Source organism: Hylobates moloch, unplaced genomic scaffold (assembly GCF_009828535.3).
Source record: "Hylobates moloch isolate HMO894 unplaced genomic scaffold, HMol_V3 SCAFFOLD_24, whole genome shotgun sequence".
Taxonomy (NCBI): Eukaryota; Metazoa; Chordata; class Mammalia; order Primates; family Hylobatidae; genus Hylobates; species Hylobates moloch.
Window position 1 is genome coordinate 3498645 of NW_026652299.1, and position 21195 is coordinate 3519839.

General features: G+C 37.5%; 1 protein-coding gene across 2 annotated transcripts in view; it reads right to left on the reverse strand.

The window, feature by feature from the left end:
• The window catches only part of MBD5 (methyl-CpG binding domain protein 5), a 470039-nt gene that overhangs the window by 152341 nt on the left and 296503 nt on the right, over positions 1-21195 (reverse strand). For both annotated transcript variants that reach the window (XM_032754128.2, XM_032145669.3), the window contains one exon: positions 20608-20728. The gene's annotated coding sequence lies outside the window, so the exon portion shown is untranslated. The remainder of the gene's footprint in view (positions 1-20607; positions 20729-21195) is intronic.

A 21195-nucleotide genomic window follows, 5' to 3' on the forward strand; every position in this document is an offset into this window, starting at 1 on the left:
AGAATAAGTGTGATGTGGTGCTGAGAAGAATGTATATTTTATTGATTTGGGGTGGAGAGTTCTGTAGATGTCTATTAGGTCTGCTTGGTCCAGAGCTGAGTTCACGTCCTGAATATGCTTGTTAATTTTCTGTCTTGTTGATCTAATATTGACAGTTGGGTGTTAAAGTCTCTCATTATTATTGTGTGGCAGTTTAAGTCTCTTTGTGGGTCTCTAAGAACTTGCTTTATGAATCTGGGTGCTCCCCTATTGGGTGCATATATATTTAGGATAGTTAGCTCTTCTTGTTGCATTGATCCCTTTACCATTATGTAAAGGCCTTCTTTGTCTTTTTTGATCTTTATTGGTTTAAACTCTCTTTTACCAGAGACTAGGATTGCAACCCTTGCTTTTTATTGCTTTCCATTTGCTTGGTAAATATTCCTCCATCCCTTCATTCTGAGCCTATGTGTGTCTTTGCACATGAGATGGGTCTCCTGAATACAGAACACTAATGGGTCTTGACACTTTATCCTATTTGCCAGCCTGTGTCTAATTGGGGCATTTAACCCATTTACATTAAAAGTTAATACTATTATGTGTGAATTTGATCCTGTCATTATGATGCTAGCTGGTTATTTTGCCCATTAGTTGATGCAGTTTATTCATAATGTCAATGGTCTTTACAATTTGGTATGTTTTTGCAGTGGCTGGTACCAGTTTTTCTTTTCCATATTTAGGGCTTCCTTCAGGAGCTCTTGTAAGGTAAGCCTGGTGGTGACAAAATCTCTCAGCATTTGCTTGTCTGTAAAGGATTTATCCGTCGCTTATGAAGCTTAGTTTGGCTGGATATGAAATTCTGGGTTGAAAATTGGCCCCCACTCTCTTCTGGCTTGTAGGGTTTTTACTGAGATATCCGCTGTTAGCCTGATGGGATTCCCTTTGTGGGTAACCGATCTTTCTCTCTGCTGCCCTTAATATTTTTTCTTTCATTTCAACCTTGGCAAATCTGTCGATTATGTGTCTTGGGCTGCTCTTCTTGAGGAGTATCTTTGTGGCGTTCTCTGTATTTCCTGAATTTGAATGTTGGCCTGTCTTGCTAGGTTGGGGAAGTTCTCCAGAATAACAATATCCTGAAGAGTGTTTTCCAACTTGGTTGCATTCTCCCTGTCACTTTCAGGTACACCAATCAAACATAGGTTTGGTCTTTTCACATAGTCCCATATTTCTTGGAGGGTTTGTTCATTCCTTTTCATTCTTTTTTCTCTAATCTAGTCTTCATGCTTTATTTCATTAAGTTGATCTTCAACCTCTGATATCCTTTTTTCCGCTTGATCGATTCAGCTATTGATACTTCTGTATACTTCATGAAGTTCTCATGCTGTGTTTTTCAGCTCCATCAGGTATGGAGGTCCACTCCAGACCCTGTTTGCCTGGGTATCACCAGCTGAGGCTGCAGAACAGGTCTTTTCTTAACTAGTGATTGTAGTTAGCAATTTGTCTAACCTTTTTTCAGGGTTCTTAGCAGCTGGGTGTGGTGGCTTACGCCTGTAATCCCAGCACTTTGGGAGGCTGAGGCGGGCGGATCACGAGGTCAGGAGATCAAGACCATCCTGGCTAACACAGTGAAACCCCGTCTCTACTAAAAATACAAAAAAATTAGCCGGGTGTGGTGGCGGGCCCCTGTAGTCCCAGCTACTCGGGAGGCTGAGGCAGGATAATGGTGTGAACCCAGGAGGCGGAGCTGGCAGTGAGCCAAAATTGTGCCACTGCACTCCAGCCTGGGCGACAGAGTGAGACTCTGTCTCAAAAAAAAAAAAAAAAAAAGGTTCTTAGCTACCTTTCATTGGGTTAGAACATGCTCCTTTAGCTCAGAGGAGTTTGTTGTTACCCACTTTCTGAAGCCTACTTCTGTCAATTCGTTAAACTCATTCTCTGTCCAGTTTTGTTCCCTTGCTGGCAAGGAGTTGTGATCATTTGGAGGAGAAGAGGCATTCTGGGTTTTGGAATTTTCAGCTTTTTTGCACTGGTTTTTCCTCATCTTCATTGATTTATCTACCTTTGGTCTTTGTGTTGGTGACCTTCAGATGCGGTCTCTGAATGGATTTCCTTTTTGTTGATGTTGATGCTATTCCTTTCTGTTTGTTAGTTTTCCTTGTAAGAGTCAGGCCTCTTTGCTGCAGGTCTGCTGGAGTTTGCTAGAGGTCCACTCCAGACCCTGTTTGCCTGGGTATCACCAGCGGAGGCTGAAGACCAGCAAAGACTGCTGCCTATTCCTTCCTCTGGAATCTTTGTCCCAGAATAGCACCCGCTAGATGCCAGCTGGAGTTCTCCTGTATGAGGTGTCTGCCGACCCCTGCTGGGAAGTGTCTCCCAGTCAGGAGGCATGGGGGTCAGGGACCCACTTGAAGAGGTTGTCTGTCCGTTAGCAGAGCTCCAGCATTGTGCTGGGAGATCCGCTGCTCTCTTCAGAGCCAGTAGGCAGGAATGTTTAGGTTGGCTGAAGCTGTGCACACAGCTGCCCCTTTCCCCTGGTGTTCTGTCCCAGGGAGATGGGAATTTTATGTATAAGTCCCTGACTAGGGCTCTGCCTTTCTTTCAGAGATGCCCTGCCAAGAGAGGAGGGATCTAGAGATGCAGTCTGGCTACAGCGGCTTTGCTGAGCTGCAGTGATCTCCGCCCAGTTCGAACTTCCTGATGGCCTTGTTTACACTGTGAGGGAAAACTGCCTACTCAAGCCTCAGTAATGGTGGATGCCCCTCCCCCGACCAAGCTCCACCATCTCAGGTTCACTTCAGGCTGCTGTGCTGGCCGAGAGAATTTCAAGCCAGTGGATCTTAGCTTGCTGCGCTGTGTGGGGCTGGGATCCGCTGAGCTAGACCACTTGGCTCCCTGACTTCAGCCCCCTTTCCAGGGGAGTGAATGGTTCTGTCTTGCTGGCATTCCAGGCGCCGCTGGGGTATGAAAAAAACTCCGGCAGCTAGCTCGGTGTCTGCCCAAATGGCCACCCAGTTTTGTGCTTGAAACCCAGGGCCCTGGTGGTGTAGGCACGCGAGGGAATCTCCTGATCTGCGGTTGCAAAGACCATGGGAAAAGCGTAATATCTGGGCCGGAGTGCACTGTTCAGCATGGCACAGTCTCTCCTGTCTTCCCTTAGCTAGGGGAGGGAGTTCCCCAACCCCTTGTGCTTCCCGGATGGGGAGGGTGGCACCTACTGTGTAACTAGTTCCAGTGAGATGAGCTGGGTACCTCAGTTAGAAATACAGAAATTACCCGACTTCTGCGTTGATCTCGCTGGGAGCTGCAGACCAGAGCTGTTCCTATTCGGCCATCTTGGCAGCCACCACCATTTTGATGCCTTTATTAACATCTAGTGATTGTTGTCCAAACTATGGGATTGGCAACGTGTGTTTAAAAATAACTATTGTTAAGTTCCTATTTCTCTGACTATGTAGATAATGTGAGCCCTTCTTGTTTCATAGCCTAGATCCTGGGCAATGTTGCAAAAGGCTACATTAGTTAATATTGGACAAATTGTTAAGCCAGTCATTCAACATATACCCTACCTTTTAAAAATGGCTCTGCAACAAATTTCTGTTTGGAAATACTAATAAAACAGGGGAGTCAGTGTCCCAGCTGATGTTCAGAAGAATATGTACTGAAAAGAAATCTGTAAATCCAACACTTTTTTTTTTGTTTTGTATGTGTTTTTGAGACAGAGTCTCACTCTGTCACCCAGGCTGGAGTGCAGTTGTGCGATCTTGGCTCACTGCAACTTTCACCTCCTGGGTTCAAGAGATTCTCCTCCCTCAGCCTCCCCAGTAGCTAGGATTACAGGCACGTGCCACCTCACCCGGCTAATTTTTGTATTTTTAGTAGAGATTGGGTTTCACAATGTTGGCCAGGCTGGCTGGTTTTGAACCCCTGACCTTGTGATCTGGCTGCCTCGGCCTCCCAAATTGTTGGCATTATAGGCATGAGCCACCACGCCCGGCCCCAACCCAGCACTTTTTTTCTTATTTTTCTTCTCAATAAAAACATGGAAGGAGAGGAGGGGAGGGGAGGGAAGATTTCTATAGTTAGCAGATTATGATAATTCTAAATACAAGGTAAATAATGGTGCGAAAACTCATAATAAAACTTACCTAGTCTGAGCTAAAATTTTAAAATGAACATTGATTATATGTGCATTTTAACTGAAATATAAAAACATTACTTTTTATTTGTTTTTGAATATTTTTCAACAATTTTAATACCAGCTTAGAAAAATGATCATATAGACTATCACAAAAATACCAGCAAAATTAAATAGTGTGCACCCTGTAATTCCAGCATCTGGTACCAGAATGTTTCTAAGGTTTCACAGTAAATATCAGCAATGCAGCACACTCTACCTAGATTTTCAATATCTAGGTCACATGGACTACTTTGAATACTGTGAATAGGGGAAAAAAAGCAGGAAGATTTCTGTATAGCCACCAGAAAATCGTAACATGCAAAATATATTTAAAAAAACCCTAGGATATCATGGTTTTAAAAATAATTCCTACATAAAATAGAAGACAGTACCCTAAAAAGGAGCTTCTCATCTATTATGTAAACGAAATAAAACCTTTGCAGAGTATTATTTACTTAATAAAATGTCTTTTGTTTTTCCTGTTCTCTGAGATGTGTGTGTGTATGTGCTCACTGAATGGTCAGGAGCAGGTAAAAAACATATACTAAAAATAAATGTGTTGTTAATCCAAAAAACATACGCACTTTAGGGAAAAATCCAGCAGTAGTTAGAGGTAATCAGAAACTACAGCTTCCACTTATAATAAAGGCAAACAGATATGATAATAATGATATTTGAAATTATAATCCTTTTTATTTATATGAAAGAGACATGGAGGGTTTATAATACATTTTGATTATGAAAAATGCACACTGTGTTTGCAATTTCTTTCAGCCATAATAATATACAGTTACAGATATTTGAAACCTGAAATGATTTTTACTATAATTTTATTATTTTCCTTGAAATCTACTGAATTTATTCAGTTATGGATTTAAAATTTCTCCTTGCCCTTTTTCCAAGTTTTTATGTGAAGGACAGGAAGTAAATATGTCTCTCAGCAAAATGAGAGTCCCTAATAATCTATAATAAAACTGCTACCACATATAACTTTTTTATATGTATACTTCTTTTAAAGGGAGATAGAAATGAAAACTTTTTCAGTGAATTTTTCTTAATCTATTTGAAAAGCAATACATAAAGAGCAGTCACATATGTCAGCACAACAATTAAGATGGGTAACATTGAAAAACCACATTTAAATGACTAGGATTCATAGAGATCGTGCTTTGATAAAGAGTTTATTCCTATTATCAAAAAGATCTATAGAACTGGCTATAAACAATGTATTAAGGATATTTCAGTCGAGTACACAATGGAGCTGCTTAAGACTGCAAAGCCTTTCTTAAGACTTAAGAAGGCAAGAAAAATGCTTTTTACATATCACACTCTATTATTTGGCAATAGTGCCCTTTTAAAGCACCAAAATTTTCATATAGTAGGAGGATTTTGATATTAGAGAATTTACTATAGTTATGGAGATATTCTAGAAGTGGTTTAAAAATGGGTATATAGTACAAAGAAAGAGCAAAAATGAACATGATATGTTTTATCTCATTTTATTCATCACCACCCTATGAAATAGCATTTTGATCCTTATTGCTGTTCACTGAAAATAAAACACTACAATTTTTTTTTTTTTTTCTGGAGACAGAGCCTTACTCTGTCATCAAGGCTGAAGTGCAGTGGGGTGTGATAACACCTCACTGCAACCTCCTCCTCCCAAGTTCAAGTGATTCTCATGCCTCTGTCTCCCGAATAGCTGGGACTACAGGCGCAGGGGGTGCCACCAAGCCTGGCTAATTTTTGTATTTTTAGTAGAGACGGGGTTTCACCATGTTGCCCAGGCTGGTCTTGAACTCCTGACCTCAGGTGATGCACGTGCCTCGGCCTCCCAAAGTTCTGGGATTACAGGCTTGAGCCACCACACCCAGTCAAAAGACTATAAATTTCTAGAAGTCCAAGGCTGGTATAAAGCTAACTTACTGCTACTCTATGCAAAATAACATTGAAATCAAGTGATAGAAAGCACTGGTAGAGTAGGTAGAGATTAGATTATTTCTGAAAAGAGTCACTTCAATTTTGCCCTGGAGAATAAATTATATTTTGTCTTTTGATTTTTTTAAGACAGGGTCGCACTCTTGTCATCCAGGCTGGAGTGCAGTGGCATGCCGCTCACTGCAGCTTTCATCCCCCCATCCCCAACCCCCACCTCAAGCGATCCGCTCACCTCAGCCCCCCGAGTAGCTGAGACCACAAGCGTGTACCACCACACCCAACTATTTTTTTTTTTTTTGTATTTTTAGTGGGGGTTTCACCTGTTGCCCAGGCTGGTCTGGAACTTCACAGCTCAAGTGATCCACTTGCCTCGGCCTCCCAAAGTGCTGTGTGAGCACTTACAGGCATGAGCCACTGCACCCAGCCTATTTTGCTTTATAATAGGAGAAAGTATTGTATTTAACTTGTTCCTAGGTGGTTGCATTTCTTTAAATATTAATCCACTTATTTCTTTATATGTAAGAATATACTAATTATATCCCTCCTGTATTATTTTAATAAGTAGCCCTATTACCTATATCTTGGGCTGTGTTATAAGCATCACATAATTACATGCAGAGTAACCTCATATGCTAGTTTATGCTGCTATAACTCAAACTTTATCAGGAGTGATCTTTGTAAAATGGCATTTCCTCTGGCCATTTTTTTGCCTATAAACTTTCAATGACTTCTAGTTAAAGATAGCAGGTAGACCACGCATGTTTTTACTTCTTTTAAGACCCAGTAAAATGACAATACAGAAATAAAAAATAAGTAACACCACAATTAGGTGGAGGATGGGCCATTAACAGATGTGAGATTTCAATATATTAATGTGAGCAAGAAAACAGATTAGAACTGCTGAAGTGGGCACAGGAAACCTCAGCCTAGAGTAGACAAGACCCATTGATCTGTAGATCCACAGGGAGGTTCAGGGGCTCTGAGATGCCTGGTAAGAGGACAGCAGGGAGAAATAGGGCTGAAAATGGGGAGATTTACTGAATATTTGTATAATGAACAATGACACACAGAGACCACAGAGAATATGAAAGACTTTTAGAAAATAAAAACATAATTTTATATTTCAACCCTCCCATGAATTTTTGTTTTGAGAGTTGAGAGCTTTCCCAGTAAGTAGATTAAAAATGAAACAAAGTATCACGCAAAAGAAGAGATTTCAAATGGTCAGCCCATGTGGACCATCAAAGAATAATAAAAGTTATCGAAGGAAAGAACAAGAAAAAAAAGGTGGGTTGGGGGAGAATTGTAAGAAAACAATGCAAGATAATTTTCTAGATATGAAGGACACAACTCCTCAGAAGAGAGTACCCACTTAAAATTCAAGTACAACATGAATTTTAAAAGGCCTACACCTAGACATATCAGAAATTGCAAAATACCAAGAAAAAAAAAAGAGTAAATCCTAAAAGCCAGAAGAAAAAAGCAGATGACCTACAAAGGACAAAAATGAATGTTTGAAGAGAGTGGAGCATCACCTTCCGAGTTCAGAGTGAAGATTTGTAATCTAGAGTCCCAGATAAACTAGAATTAAGATGGCAAGCAATTAAAATGGACAGTAATTGCTTCCCCTCACTGCAGTCTTTAAAGGTGTGCCTTTTCTATAACTTTTAACATGATGAATTCTTAAGACTATTATAAAAAACAGTTAGTAAAAGTGGTACAAAATGTCAGTTTTAAACAGTGTCTCATGTAGAGCAGGTGGCCAAAAATAGCACCTTTTAAATGTGTTTTCTCCTTTTCTAATGTGGATGCATACACTCACTACTTCTCTCCTTTCCCCCGGACCTGTAAGGCTATGCCCCTAGGCTTGCATCTTCTAATGTTAGAACCTGGATAACTTGTGAGAATAAAATAAGAAAAAATTCAAACAAAAAAATTAAAAAAATTGATTATCCATATACTTGCTCTTAGGAGTTGCTAAGGGATATGTCTCATCACAGCAGAATAAAAAAAAGAAAAGAAAAGAGAAAAAATGTGGGTTGAAATAGCACCATCCAGAAGATCAAGAAAGGGGAGTCTCAGGATGACAGTTGTGCAGCCAGAGGATGTCAAGACTCTGGAAGAGCAGTTCCCAAGGAAAAGGGGGAAGAAAAGGAAAGAGATACACCAGAATATTTTATATAATGGAGAGTTGGAAAGAACTGGGAATATGATAAAGAAAAATGATACAAGAAAAACAAAAGGGAATTAGAAAGTCTAAGAAAACAGAAAAATTGCTTAAGAAAATATAACCAAAGAAGACTACTTGGCACTGTAATTAATCACTAATTAAATTAATACTTATTTAGTGTCAGCTGGTTATATAGCATTGTTTTAGCTACTAGGAATACAGTAATGATGGGGAAAGTAATGAATTAAAAAATGAATTAAATTAGTTAGAACAGATTCTCTGCCTTCTTGAAGCTTACAGTCCAGTGGGGCAGAGTGACAGTAGTTTTAAAAATTAAGAAAAATAAAATATATAATTTGTATTAACAACATGAGCTATGAAGAAAAAAATAAGGGAACCAGAGCAAAAATTCCAGGCATGGGAAGTTGCTATTTAAAATAAGTATGGCAAGGGAGGCCCTACTGATCAGCTGCCATTATCGTCAAGAATTTAAGAAAAAGAGGGATTAAATGGTCATCTCAGTGAATTTATGTTGCAGGTAGAGGGAACACCAAATGCAAAAGCCCTTTTCACACAATAATGTACATGGTTAATTATGGTTGTAAAATAATAATAATAGACAAGCAAAGAGCCAAATCATGAGTGAACTCTAATTCACAATTGCTACAAAGAGAATAAAATACTTAGAAATACAACTTACAAGGGATGTTAAGGACCTCTTCAAGTAGAACTACAAACCACTGTTCAAGGAAATGAGAGAGGACACAAACAAATGGAAAAACATTCCATACTCGTAGATAGGAAGAATCAATATTGTGAAAATGGCCATACTGCCCAAAGTACTTTATAGATTCAGTGCAACTGCAAAGTACTTTATAGATTCAATGCTATTCAAATGCTATTCCCACCAAGCTATCATTGACTTTCTTCACAGAATTAGAAAAAACTCTTTTAAATTTCATATGAAACCTAAAAAGAGCCTGTATAGCCAAGACAATCCTTAGCAAAAACAACAAAGCTGGAGGCATCACACTACTGGACTTCAAACTATATTACAAGGCTACAGTAATGAAAACAGCATGGTACTGGTACCAAAACAGATATATAGACCAATGGAACAGAACAGAGACCTCAGAAATAATATCACACATCTACAACCATCTGATCTTTGACAAAACTGGCAAAAACAAGCAATGGGGAAAGGATCCCCTGTTTAATAATGCTGCTGGGAAAACAGAAACTGGACCCCTTCCTTATACCTTATACAAAAATGAACTCAAGATGAATTAAAGACTTAAATGTAAAACCTAAAACTATAAAAACCCTAGAAGAAAACCTGGGCAATACCATTCAGGACAGAGGCAGGGACAAAGACTTCATGACTAAAACACCAAAAGCAATGGCAAAAAAAAAGCCAAAACTGACAAGTGGGATCTAATTAAACGAAAGAGCTTCTGCATAGCAAAAGAAACTATCATCAGAATGAACAGACAACCTACAGAATGGGAGAAAATTTTTGTAATCTACCCATCTGACAAAGGTCTAATATCCAGCATCTACAAGGAACTTAAACAAATTTACAAGAAAAAAACCAAACGACCCCATCAAAAAGTGGGCAAAGGATATGACAGACACTTCTCAAAAGAAGACATTTATGCGGCCAACAAACATATGAAAAAATGCACATCATCATTGGTCATTAGAGAAATGCAATTCAAAACCACAATGATATACCATCTCACACCAGTTAGAATGGCAATTATTAAAAAGCCTATCAAAAAGTGAGCAAAGGATATGAACAGACACTTCTCAAAAGAAGACATTTATGCAGCCAACAAACATATGAAAAAAAGCTCACAGAGAAATGCAAATCAAAACCACAATGAGATACCATCTCACTCTAGTTAGAATGGCAATTATTAAAAAGTCAGCGAACAACAGATGCTGGCGAGGCTGTGGAGAAATAGAAATGCTTTTATGTTGGTGGGAGTGTAAATTAGTTCAACCACTGTGGAAGACAGTGTGGTGATTCCTCAAGGATCTAAAATTGGAAATGCCATTTGATCCAGCAATCCCATTACTGGGTATATACCCAAAGGATTATAAATCATTCTATTATAAAGACACATGTACATGTACTTTTATTGCAGCACTATTTGCAATAGCAAAGACCTGGAACCAACCCAAATGTCCATCAGTGATAGACTGGATAAAGAAAATGTGGCAAATATACACCCTGGAATACTACGCAGCCATAACAAATGATGAGTTCATGTCCTTTGCAGGGACATGGATGAAGCTGGAAGCCATCATTCTCAGCAAACTAACACAAGAACAGAAGACCAAACACCACATGTTCTCACTCATAAGTGTGAGTTGAACAATGAGAACACATGGACACAGGGAGGGGAACATCACACACTGGGGCCTGTTGGTGGGGGGTGGAGGGCAAGGGGAGGGAGTGCATTAGGACAAACATCTAATGCATGTAGGGCTTAAAACCTAGATGATGGGTTGATAGGTGCAGCAAACCACCATGACACATGTATACCTATGTAACATACCTGCACGTTCTGCACATGTATTCCAGAACTTAAAGTAAAATAAAAAAATTTTTTTTGAAGATGTAACTGGCATTAATTTTAGAAATGCAAAAATGAAAGACCTGATAATGAAATCAGGAAGAAGAAGAGTTGAAGGAGAAAGTGGGTATACAGATATCCTCATCTGATGAGGGCAATCACAAAGAAGTATCTATAGTGAACGGGACGAAAAAAGAAAGGTATTATAGTTACAACAGAGAAACTAAAAATAGAGATAAAACTAAATGGAGGATGGGAATGGTGGCTCACACCTGTAATCCCAGAATTCTGGGAGGCTGAGGTGGTCAGATCACTTGAGGTTAGGAGTTTGAGACCAGCCTGGGCAACATGGTGAAACCCTGGCTCTGCAAAAAATACAAAAATTAGCTGTACCTGCTGGCACACACCTGTAGTCTCAGGTACTTGGGAGGCTGAGGTGGGATGATCACTTGAGCTTGGGAGGCGGAAGTTGCAATGAGCCACAATTATGCTACTATACTCCAACCTGGGTGATAGAGTGAGACCATGTCTCAAAACAACAACAACAACAAACTAAATGCTGAACGATAGAGACAGGAAAGGTGGAGGTAGGATTGGGTGAGTGAGTATATAATGCCTCCTTTATGTGTTTGTGTGCGTGTTGTTAATATATGATGTCTAAAAAATGATTAACAAAAATTTTCAGGTGGAAGCAAATTACTTTTACCTGAAAAAATAGAGATACATATCAGAGGAAAAGTGGAAAGAGAAGCGAGGCTTACATGGGAAAATCTGGGCCAAAGGACCATTTATTTTAACCATGTGCATGTTTTAATCTGATTTAAACACACACATCTGCTCACATATACACCCTTCAGAGGTTTTCCATCACTCTTAGGATAAAGGTCAGAATCCCAAATATGGCCTCTATAAAAATTTAACTATACTAAATACTTGTGACACAAAAGTGTTTTTTTTATCTCTCATGTTAAAAGCAGAACCTTTAACATACACAAAAACCCTCAGTGTCCTTTTTTACTAAAGTAATATTTTATTGGAAACTATAGCTCTTCTCTCCATCATTATTTAAATTTTATTTCTCTATCCTCAGGAGGTATTGTACTAAATTGTGAATACTGTCATGGAATTTCCCAAGTCTTTTGAGTAAAATTTTACATATGCTTTCTCCAGAAACATGACAGTTTTGATTTTTCAAAAAATCCTTGGGTAGATAGAATATAAAATTTTACATGTTATTATATGTGATCAATATCTGATTAGTTTTTATGTTATCATTTCAAAAGAAGGCAATACCTTATTAGGGTCTTCTGCGGGGTTTGATAATGCAAATATTGCAAAACTTCCCAAAATCTGAAATCTGAAACACTTTTGGTTCCAAGCATTCCATAAGAGGTATACTCAGCCTGCACTACTAAGCAATAAAAAGGAACAAACTACTGATACACTCAGTAACCTGCATGAATCTCCAGAAAATTATGCTGAGTGAAAATAGTCAGTCCCCAAAGTTTACATACCACGTGATTCTACTTATAAAATATTTTTTCAAATGACATTATAGGAATGGAGAATAGATTAGTGAGTTGTGAGGAGTTAAGAAACAGGTGGTGAGGGAAGGGAAATGGGTGTGGTATGAAAGAGCAACATGAGGGACCTTCGTGGTGATGGAAATCTTCTTTATCGTGACTGTATCAATGTCAGTAACTTGGTTGTTACATTGTGCTATAATTTGACACATATTACCATTGGGGGAAATTGGGTAAAGAATACACCATATGTCTATATTATTTTCTGCAACTGCATGTGAATATATAATTATTTCAAAATAAAAAGTTTAATTTGGAAAAAAAGCTGGTACATATTATAAAAATATGAATTGTTCTCCATTGGTGGCAAGGAGGTGGGGTGATGGTAATTCAGGCCTTCAAGCAAAGGAGGAGAGATACATGGAGAGGGAGATGGCTTTATCAAGCTACTTTTATATCAAAGCTACTTTGTCCAGAGCCTTCCTCTGCTTTGTAAGGGCAAGAAAACTGAGAACTAGTCAAGCAAAGATACACAAATCTTTTTAAGGCCCCACTCATTAGGATTTGACTCCAAAAGTTACCCAAGCTCCTATCATTTCTGTGGATACCAAACCTGCCAGTATCTAATGACAACCTCAAAAGGAAGCCAGACAGGGTACAAAGGGCAGATAGGATCTTTACACTAAACACATAGGTTGCAGAACCAAGAGTCAGAGATTATACTTTTAGACTTCAATGCCAGGATCATCTGTTATCTGATATGAAGGACATGAAGGGTAGAGGGAAGCAGCAATAAATGCCCCAATTCTTACATAGCAGAACCTTGGGAGGCAGTCTTCATTGAGAAGGAAAACACATATTGGCAGCAAGTGTGGGATTAGGGTTGAGGTGCCTTTACCTGAAAGGGTTTCAGACATCAGAAATAGTTATCTTTTGTCTATTCTTACAACCTTATTTCTTAAGAACTTACCAGATTGATGACTCATCAGTTCTACTCATAGAGAAATAAAAATATATAAATACACTAATATTTGTACACAAGTGTGCGCAGCAGCATTACTTAAAGAGTGTAAACAACCCAAATGTCCATCAGCTGACGAATGGACAAATAAAATGCGGTATGTACATACAATGGAATATTATTTAGCAATAAAAAGAGATGATGTACTGATTCCTGTACAGTATGGATGAACCTTAAAATTATTACATTAAGTAAATCAAGCCAGTCACAAAAGGCCACATATTTTATGATCACATTTATCTGAAATGTCTAGAGCAGGCAAATCCACAGAGGCAGTAGATCAGTGGTTGCCTGGGACTGGGGGATTTGTGGAAAAAGTGAATACTAGTGTTTATAGGATTTCTTTTTGGAGTGATGAAAATGCTCTGAAATTAACTGTGACGATGGGTGCACAACCCCAAACTGTAAAAAATATTAAATTGTATATTTGAAATGGAAAAACGTCCTTGGATTAAACAGAATACAAAATTTCATGTGTTATTATATGTGATGAATATCTGATTAGTTTTTAAGGTATTAAAAACTAAAAGAAAGCAATACCTTGAGGTCTTCTGTTAAGGTTGGATAGTGAATGTAATAGCTCATCATAGGAAATTGGAAAATATTGCATAATAACTAATGGCAGAAAGAGTTCACAATATTGTCAGTTATGGTTCTTATTCAATGATGAAAGAAACAAAAACAAAGTCAGCCTCAACTCGAAAAAGAATAGCATTGCATATAAAAAGAGATAAAAGAGACTTAAATATGATAATCAGTAAGAAATTGTATCTCACTATCAACTGAAGCAGACACTGGAAGAACAGGGAAAGGACTGCAATGCTCAATCCTAGAAACAAAGCAAAAATGCAAAGTTTTAGCAGGATAGATGCTAAGAAATAATATATTTTACATCCCACGTAAGAAAAACTGAAAGGTCTCATTAAGGAAATTTGTAGCCTGATTTGACTCTACCTTATCCCCTGGTTTTCTGAGACCATTGCATTCTAAACTTATTTTTGCACTAATAAAAATCATTTTGATTTTTCAAGTAAAAGCTGGCTTATAAAAACTGTATTGCAAAATTCTGAGTTTACTGAACTATTGCCCACTATCACTGCATTTCCTATCCCCTTTAATGACTATATATCCAGTTGCATGAATTATGCAATGTAATCCTTAGACATTTTTGTTATCAGAATATCTTTTTATAAAGTAAAGAAGGCCAGCACTCAGAACATATTGACTGTTGCTGTAGGTTTTAATGCTTAGTGCAGCTGCTATGTAATGGTGCACATGAATTAAACAAAAAATGAAGTCATGAGGGCAGAAGAACGGATGTTCAAAAATGAATTTGCAAGTTTAGTTCTAAATAGCAATCACAATTTTAGCTTGAGGCTTTTCTGGGGGATAGTGAATAATGATTAGGTGAGATTATAGGCACTAAGCAAGGCCTGAGGACATGGGCGCTCCTAGCCAGTCACTTATCCTCAAAAAGTTGTCCTTAGGTTGTGGGGGCATTGTTTGAAATACCAGGAAGAATCAAACCTGTGTCTGTCACTTTATCTCAAGGGTCTTCTCAGGATTCTGAAGCTCCAGTGTTAAGATAAATGTTTACCTAAACAAAGGCCTTGGTAGGCTTTTACTGTTACCTTATGTTATTTTTACTGTTCTGGGTTTATATTTTTATTTACCTGCAGAAGGAATTACATGTGAAAATTGTAACCCCAAAATCACTATTGAAAATTGTGTTCTACTATGTTAGGTGTGTGTTCAAGGGAAGTAAGATAAGATTTAAGAGAATAAATTTTCTCTCTCATTTTTATTAGATTCTCATGGCAAATTTGTATTTCAGAGAATTCTGACTTATTGTATATTGCCAAAAATATTGTTTTAGCCAGATCTAATCATGTAAAATTATGAACTGGTTAGTGTGGCTATTTTGAAAGCCCTGAAGCCTTGAATTCATGGCTAATTATGTATTTTATTTACCAGAACCTCAGTTTCTGAGGTCAAGACCCATCAGTGTGCTGTATTCAGGAAACCCATCTAACGTGCAGAGACACATATAGTTGGTGGGACTGTAAACTAATTCAACCATTGTGGAAGTCAGTGTGGTGTTTCCTCAGGGATCTAGAACTAGAAATACCATTTGACCCAGCCATCCCATTACTGGGTATATACCCAAAGGACTATAAATCATGCTGCTATAAAGACACATGCACATGTATGTTTATTGTGGCACTATTCAGGATAGCAAAGACTTGGAACCAACCCAAATGTCCAACAACGATAGACTGGATCAAGAAAATGTGGCACATATACGCCATGGAATACTATGCAGCCATAAAAAATGATGAGTTCATGTCCTTTGCAGGGACATGGATGAAACCGGAAATCATCATTCTCAGGAAACTATCACAAGGACAAAAAACCAAACACTGCATGTTCTCACTCATAGGTGGGAATTGAACAACGAGAACACATGGACACAGGAAGGGGAACATCACACTCCGGGGACTGTTGTGGGGTGGGGGGAGGGGGGAGGGATAGCATTAGGAGATATACCTAATGCTAAATGACGAGTTAATGGGTGCAGCACACCAACATGGCACATGTATACATATGTAACAAACCTGCACATTGTGCACATGTACCCTAAAACGTAAAGTATAATAATAAAATAAAATTAAAAAATGTGCATATAAAAAAAAATGAGCTGGTAGGATCTAGGTCATAGGATACTATACAAATCAAATTATATAATGCCCATAAAATTATCCCATAAGATATAAAATTCTCAGGCCCTATACTATTATTAGTGAGAAACTATAAATAATTGGAATAAAATAATTACAATTCCACAGAAAAAATAAAATAAAATAAAATAAAGCCAAGGTACAAAGAAACATCAAAACCCAAAAGCCATGAAAAAGATGATAGATTTAAGCTCATAAAAATGATAACATTATATAACAAAAATAAAGTCCACAAAACATTAAAAATAAAAAAGAAGACATAATTGTGATATACATGATTTATAGATTTAATATTCTTAACATGATTATGATTCTTATCAGTCTAGAAAAAATTCAAAGACCCCTCCACAAGAAAAACTTGGCATGGCTCATGAATGGGACATTCATAAAAGAACTTAAAATTCAAATAAATATATAAAAAGATACTCATGCTCAGTAGTAATCACACAAATGAAAATTAAAATGCCATATACTTTTCTCGTATCAGGTTTTGTAAAAAACAAAGTTAATGTCAAAAGTTGACAAAACTATAAAGTGACATTCTCATTCTTTCAAACACTGTTGCTAGAAATGTAAACTGGTATAATCTTTCCATTTATTTACTATTTGATCTACCCATTCCACTTTTAAGAATATATCATAATCTAGCATTTTCAAAAGTGTGTAGTGGGATGTTGACAGATGTTATTTGTGTTTGTGTAAGTCTAAACTTAAGTTTAAATGTACATTTATAAAACGTCATTTTAAAAATTTCCCTTTTAAAAGTTTTTCCATTTCTTCTTCTCCTTCTTCTTCTCCTTCTCCTTCTTCTTCTTTAAAATACAGTTTATTTTTCAGAGCAGTTTTAGTTTCATAGCAAATGGAGTGGAAAGTACAGAGACTCCCATATACCCCTTGCCTCCTGTGACAGTTAATACTGAATATCAACTTGATTGGATTGAAGGATACAAAGTATTAATCCTGGGTGTGTCTGTGTGGGTGCTGCCAAAAGAGATTAACATGTGAGTCAGGGGGCTGGGGAAGGCACATCCACCCTTAATCTGGATGGGCAAAATCTAATCAGCTTCCAGCAAATGTAAAGCAGGCAGAAAAATGGGAAAAGGAGAGACAGGCCTAGCCTCCCAGGCTACATCTTTATCCTGTGCTGGATGCTTCCTGCCCTCGAACATTGGACTCTAAGTTCTTCAGTTTTCAGACTCAAACTGGCTCTCCTATATATGTATATACGTATATACGTATATATGTGTGTATATATACACAAAACACTGCTTGGAATCATAGATAATAGAAACGAAGATATACATATATATGTGTATGTGTGTGTGTGTGTGTGTGTGTGTATATATATATACACACACACACACACACATACACATATATATATATCCTATTAGTTCTGTCCCTCTAAGAGAACCCTCACTAACACAACTCCAAACTGCCTCCCTCATTATCAACATCTTGAAGACATACGTTATCTTAAGAATGCATTCCATGGTTAAATAAGTTTGATTTCTACAACCTTGGTATACAGTAATACTATACACTAGGACATATAACTCTAAGATGGTGAATAAGTCTTTCCTTATGTTGTATGTCATGGAACCCTTCCATCAGAGAAAATGTTTAGGTGCTGAGGTTCTACAACACTTACTTTTAGAGATTCTCTTAAAAAAATCATCAGATATGAATACATATCAGTTAAGTCATGTTTCCACATCTTTAATAAAAGGAAGGTGGTTACACGATTCATGTTATAACCTTTTTTTTTTTTTTTTTTTTTTTTTTTGAGACGGAGTCTCGCTCTGTCGCCCAGGCTGGAGTGCAGTGGCGCAATCTCGGCTCACTGCAAGCTCCGCCTCCCGAGTTCACGCCATTCTTCTGCCTCAGCCTCTCCGAGTAGCTGGGACTACAGGCGCCCGTCACCATGCCCGGCTAATTTTTTGTATTTTTAGTAGAGATGGGGTTTCACCGTGGTCTCGATCTCCTGACCTCGGGATCCACCCACCTCGGCCTCCCAAAGTGCTGGGATTACAAGCGTGAGCCACCGTGCCCGGCCATGTTATAACCTTTAATTGGAATTTAAGGTGGATGATATTTACTGGCATAAAAATTGCTGCAATAGGATGATATGATTCTATACCTTGAAAATACTAAAGACTCCACCAAAAGGCTCCTGGAAGTGATAAATGACTTCAGCAAAGTTTCAGTGTGCAAAAATCAGTAGCATTTCTGTACACCAATAATGTTCAAGTTGAAAGCCAAATGAAGAACATAATCCCATTTACAATAGTCACACACACATTCACAAACCTGGGAATACATCTAACTAAGGAGGTGAAAGATATCTGTCTACAAGGAAAACTACAAAACACTGCTAGGAATCACAGACGACACAAACAAATGAAAAAACATCACATGCTCATGGATTGGAAGAATCAATATTTTTAAAAGGGCCATACTGCCCAAAGCAATCTACAGATTAAATGCTATTGCTATCAAACTACCAATGTCATTTTTCACAGAATTGGAAAAAAACTATTCTAAAATTCATATGGAACCAAAGAAGAGGCTGAAGAGCTAATGCAAATCTGAAGCAAAAAGAACAAAGCTGAAAGCATCACGTTACCTAACTTCAAACTATACTATAATGCTTCTGTAACCAAAAGAGCATGGTACTGGTATAAAAACAGACTCATAGACCAATGGAACAGAATAAAGAACCCAGAAATAAAGCCACACACCTACAGCCATCTAATCTTTGACAAAGTTGACAAAAGTAAGCAATGGGGAAAGGACTCCCTATTCAATAAATGGTGATGGAATAGCTTGGTAGCCACATGCAGAAGAATGAAATTGGACCACTACTTTTCACTATATACAAAAATTAACTAAACATGGATTAAAGATTTCAATGTAAGAACTCAGACCATAAGAATGGTAGAAGAAAGCCCAGTAAACACTGTTCTGGACATGGGCCTTAGGAAAGAATTTATGACTAAGTTCTCAAAAGCAATTGCAACAAAAACAATAATTGGCAATTGGGACCTAATTAAACTAAATAGTTTCTGCACAGCGAAATAAATTATCAACAGAGTAAATAGACAATCCACAGAATGGGTGAAAATATTTGCAAACTATGCAACCAGCAGTTGTCTTATATCCAGCATCTATAAGGAACTTAAACAATTGAACAAGCAAAAAACTAACAGCCCCATTAAAAATTGGGCAAAAGACATGAACAGACGCTTTTCAAAAGAAGATATACAAGAGGCCAACAAACATAAGAAAAAGTGCTCATTATCACTAATCATCAGAGAAATGCAAATCAAAACCATAATTAGATACCTTCTCATACCAGTCAGAATGGCTATTATTAAAAAGTCAAAAAACAACAGACGTTGGTGAGGCTGTGGAGAAAAGGGAACGCTTATATACTATTGGCGGGAATGTAAATTAGTTCAGCCACTGTGGAAAGCAGTTTGGAGATTTCTTAAAGAACTTAAAACAGAATTACCATTCAACCCAGTAATCACATTACTTGGTACATATCCAAAAGCAAACAAATTATTCTACCAAAAAGAGACATGCATTCACAATATTAAGCACTATTAGTAAAGTCACAGAATCTACATAGGTGCCCATCAGTGGTGGATTGGATAAAGAAAATGTGGTGCATACACACCATGGAATATCATGCAGCCATAAATGAACTCATGTTCTCTGCAGCAACATGATGTAGCTGGAGGCCATTATCCTAAGATAATTAACACAGGAACAGAAAACCAAATATCACATGTTCTCACATGTAAGTGGGAGCTAAACATCAGGTACTCATGGCCATAAAGATAGCAACAATAGACAACAGGGACTACTAGAGGGGAAAGGGTGGAAGGGGGAGCAAGAGTTGAAAAACTGACTGCTAGGCACTATGCTCAGTACCTGCATGAGGAGATCATTTATACCACAAACTTCAGCATCACACAGTATACCCAGTTAACGAATCTGCACATGTACCCTCTGAATCTAAAATAAAAGTTGAGGAGAAAAAAATAAATAAATTTTTTTTAAAAAGGCTGAAATAAACCACTAAGTAAAAGAAGCAGGGCAGGGAAAGACCATTTAAGCTCTACGGTGTCTAGTCATAATTATTGTAACTATATAAATCCACATATTATACATAATATACACATATAAAAATAAATTCAGGAAGCTATAACAAAATATGAAGAATAGTTACCTGAAGGTGGTAGGATAACTATATTTTTCTGTATTACCTTTTTTAAAAAAAATAGTAAACATGTATTCATTTTCCAATAGAAATAATTTTTAGAGGCAACGTCTTTAAGCACCCTAACTTTGGAGAAATACAGCATTTTAATCTATAGATGTCAGACACTTTCCATATTTAATAAAAACTAAGTCTGCAGACAAAAACTACAATTGTATGAAGAATCTATGAAGGGAAACCATGATGCCTACCTTCTGGAGAGAAGTGATGAAAACATAACAGGCGTTGTGTGTGACTCAGCAACGTAATGGGGGCAGTTAATTTCCAGATTCTATGTCTTTACGAGTCCCTATAAGGAAGTACCTCTTCTCTCTGGAACAGAAATAACATGAGTCCACACATTTATTTAAAGGCTTGTTTTCAAAATCATTAATAGTATTGTTGGCATTTTTTCACTTCCAAACATCAATGAGTCTTTGCCAAAGAACTAGAGAGAATCAAGGTATAGTATCTTCATGCTTCAGAAATACTATGATTAACTACCAGAAATAATTAAAGCAAATGTTATATACTTTATTTTCATGTTTAATAATATAATCAGAAGAAACATATTTAATAAATTAAAAATGATTGATAAAAATAGTAGTATAATTTTGTATATCTACTATCTACCAGACACAACGCTAGATCCTTTATATCTCATTTAATCCTCTCAACATCTTTTTATTTGATATTTATTCAACAATATTTATTGCTCTGTGCCAGGTACTGCGGGAAGCACTGGAGATATAATGGTGATCACTATAATGATACAAGACAGTCATTAACATTCCCACTTT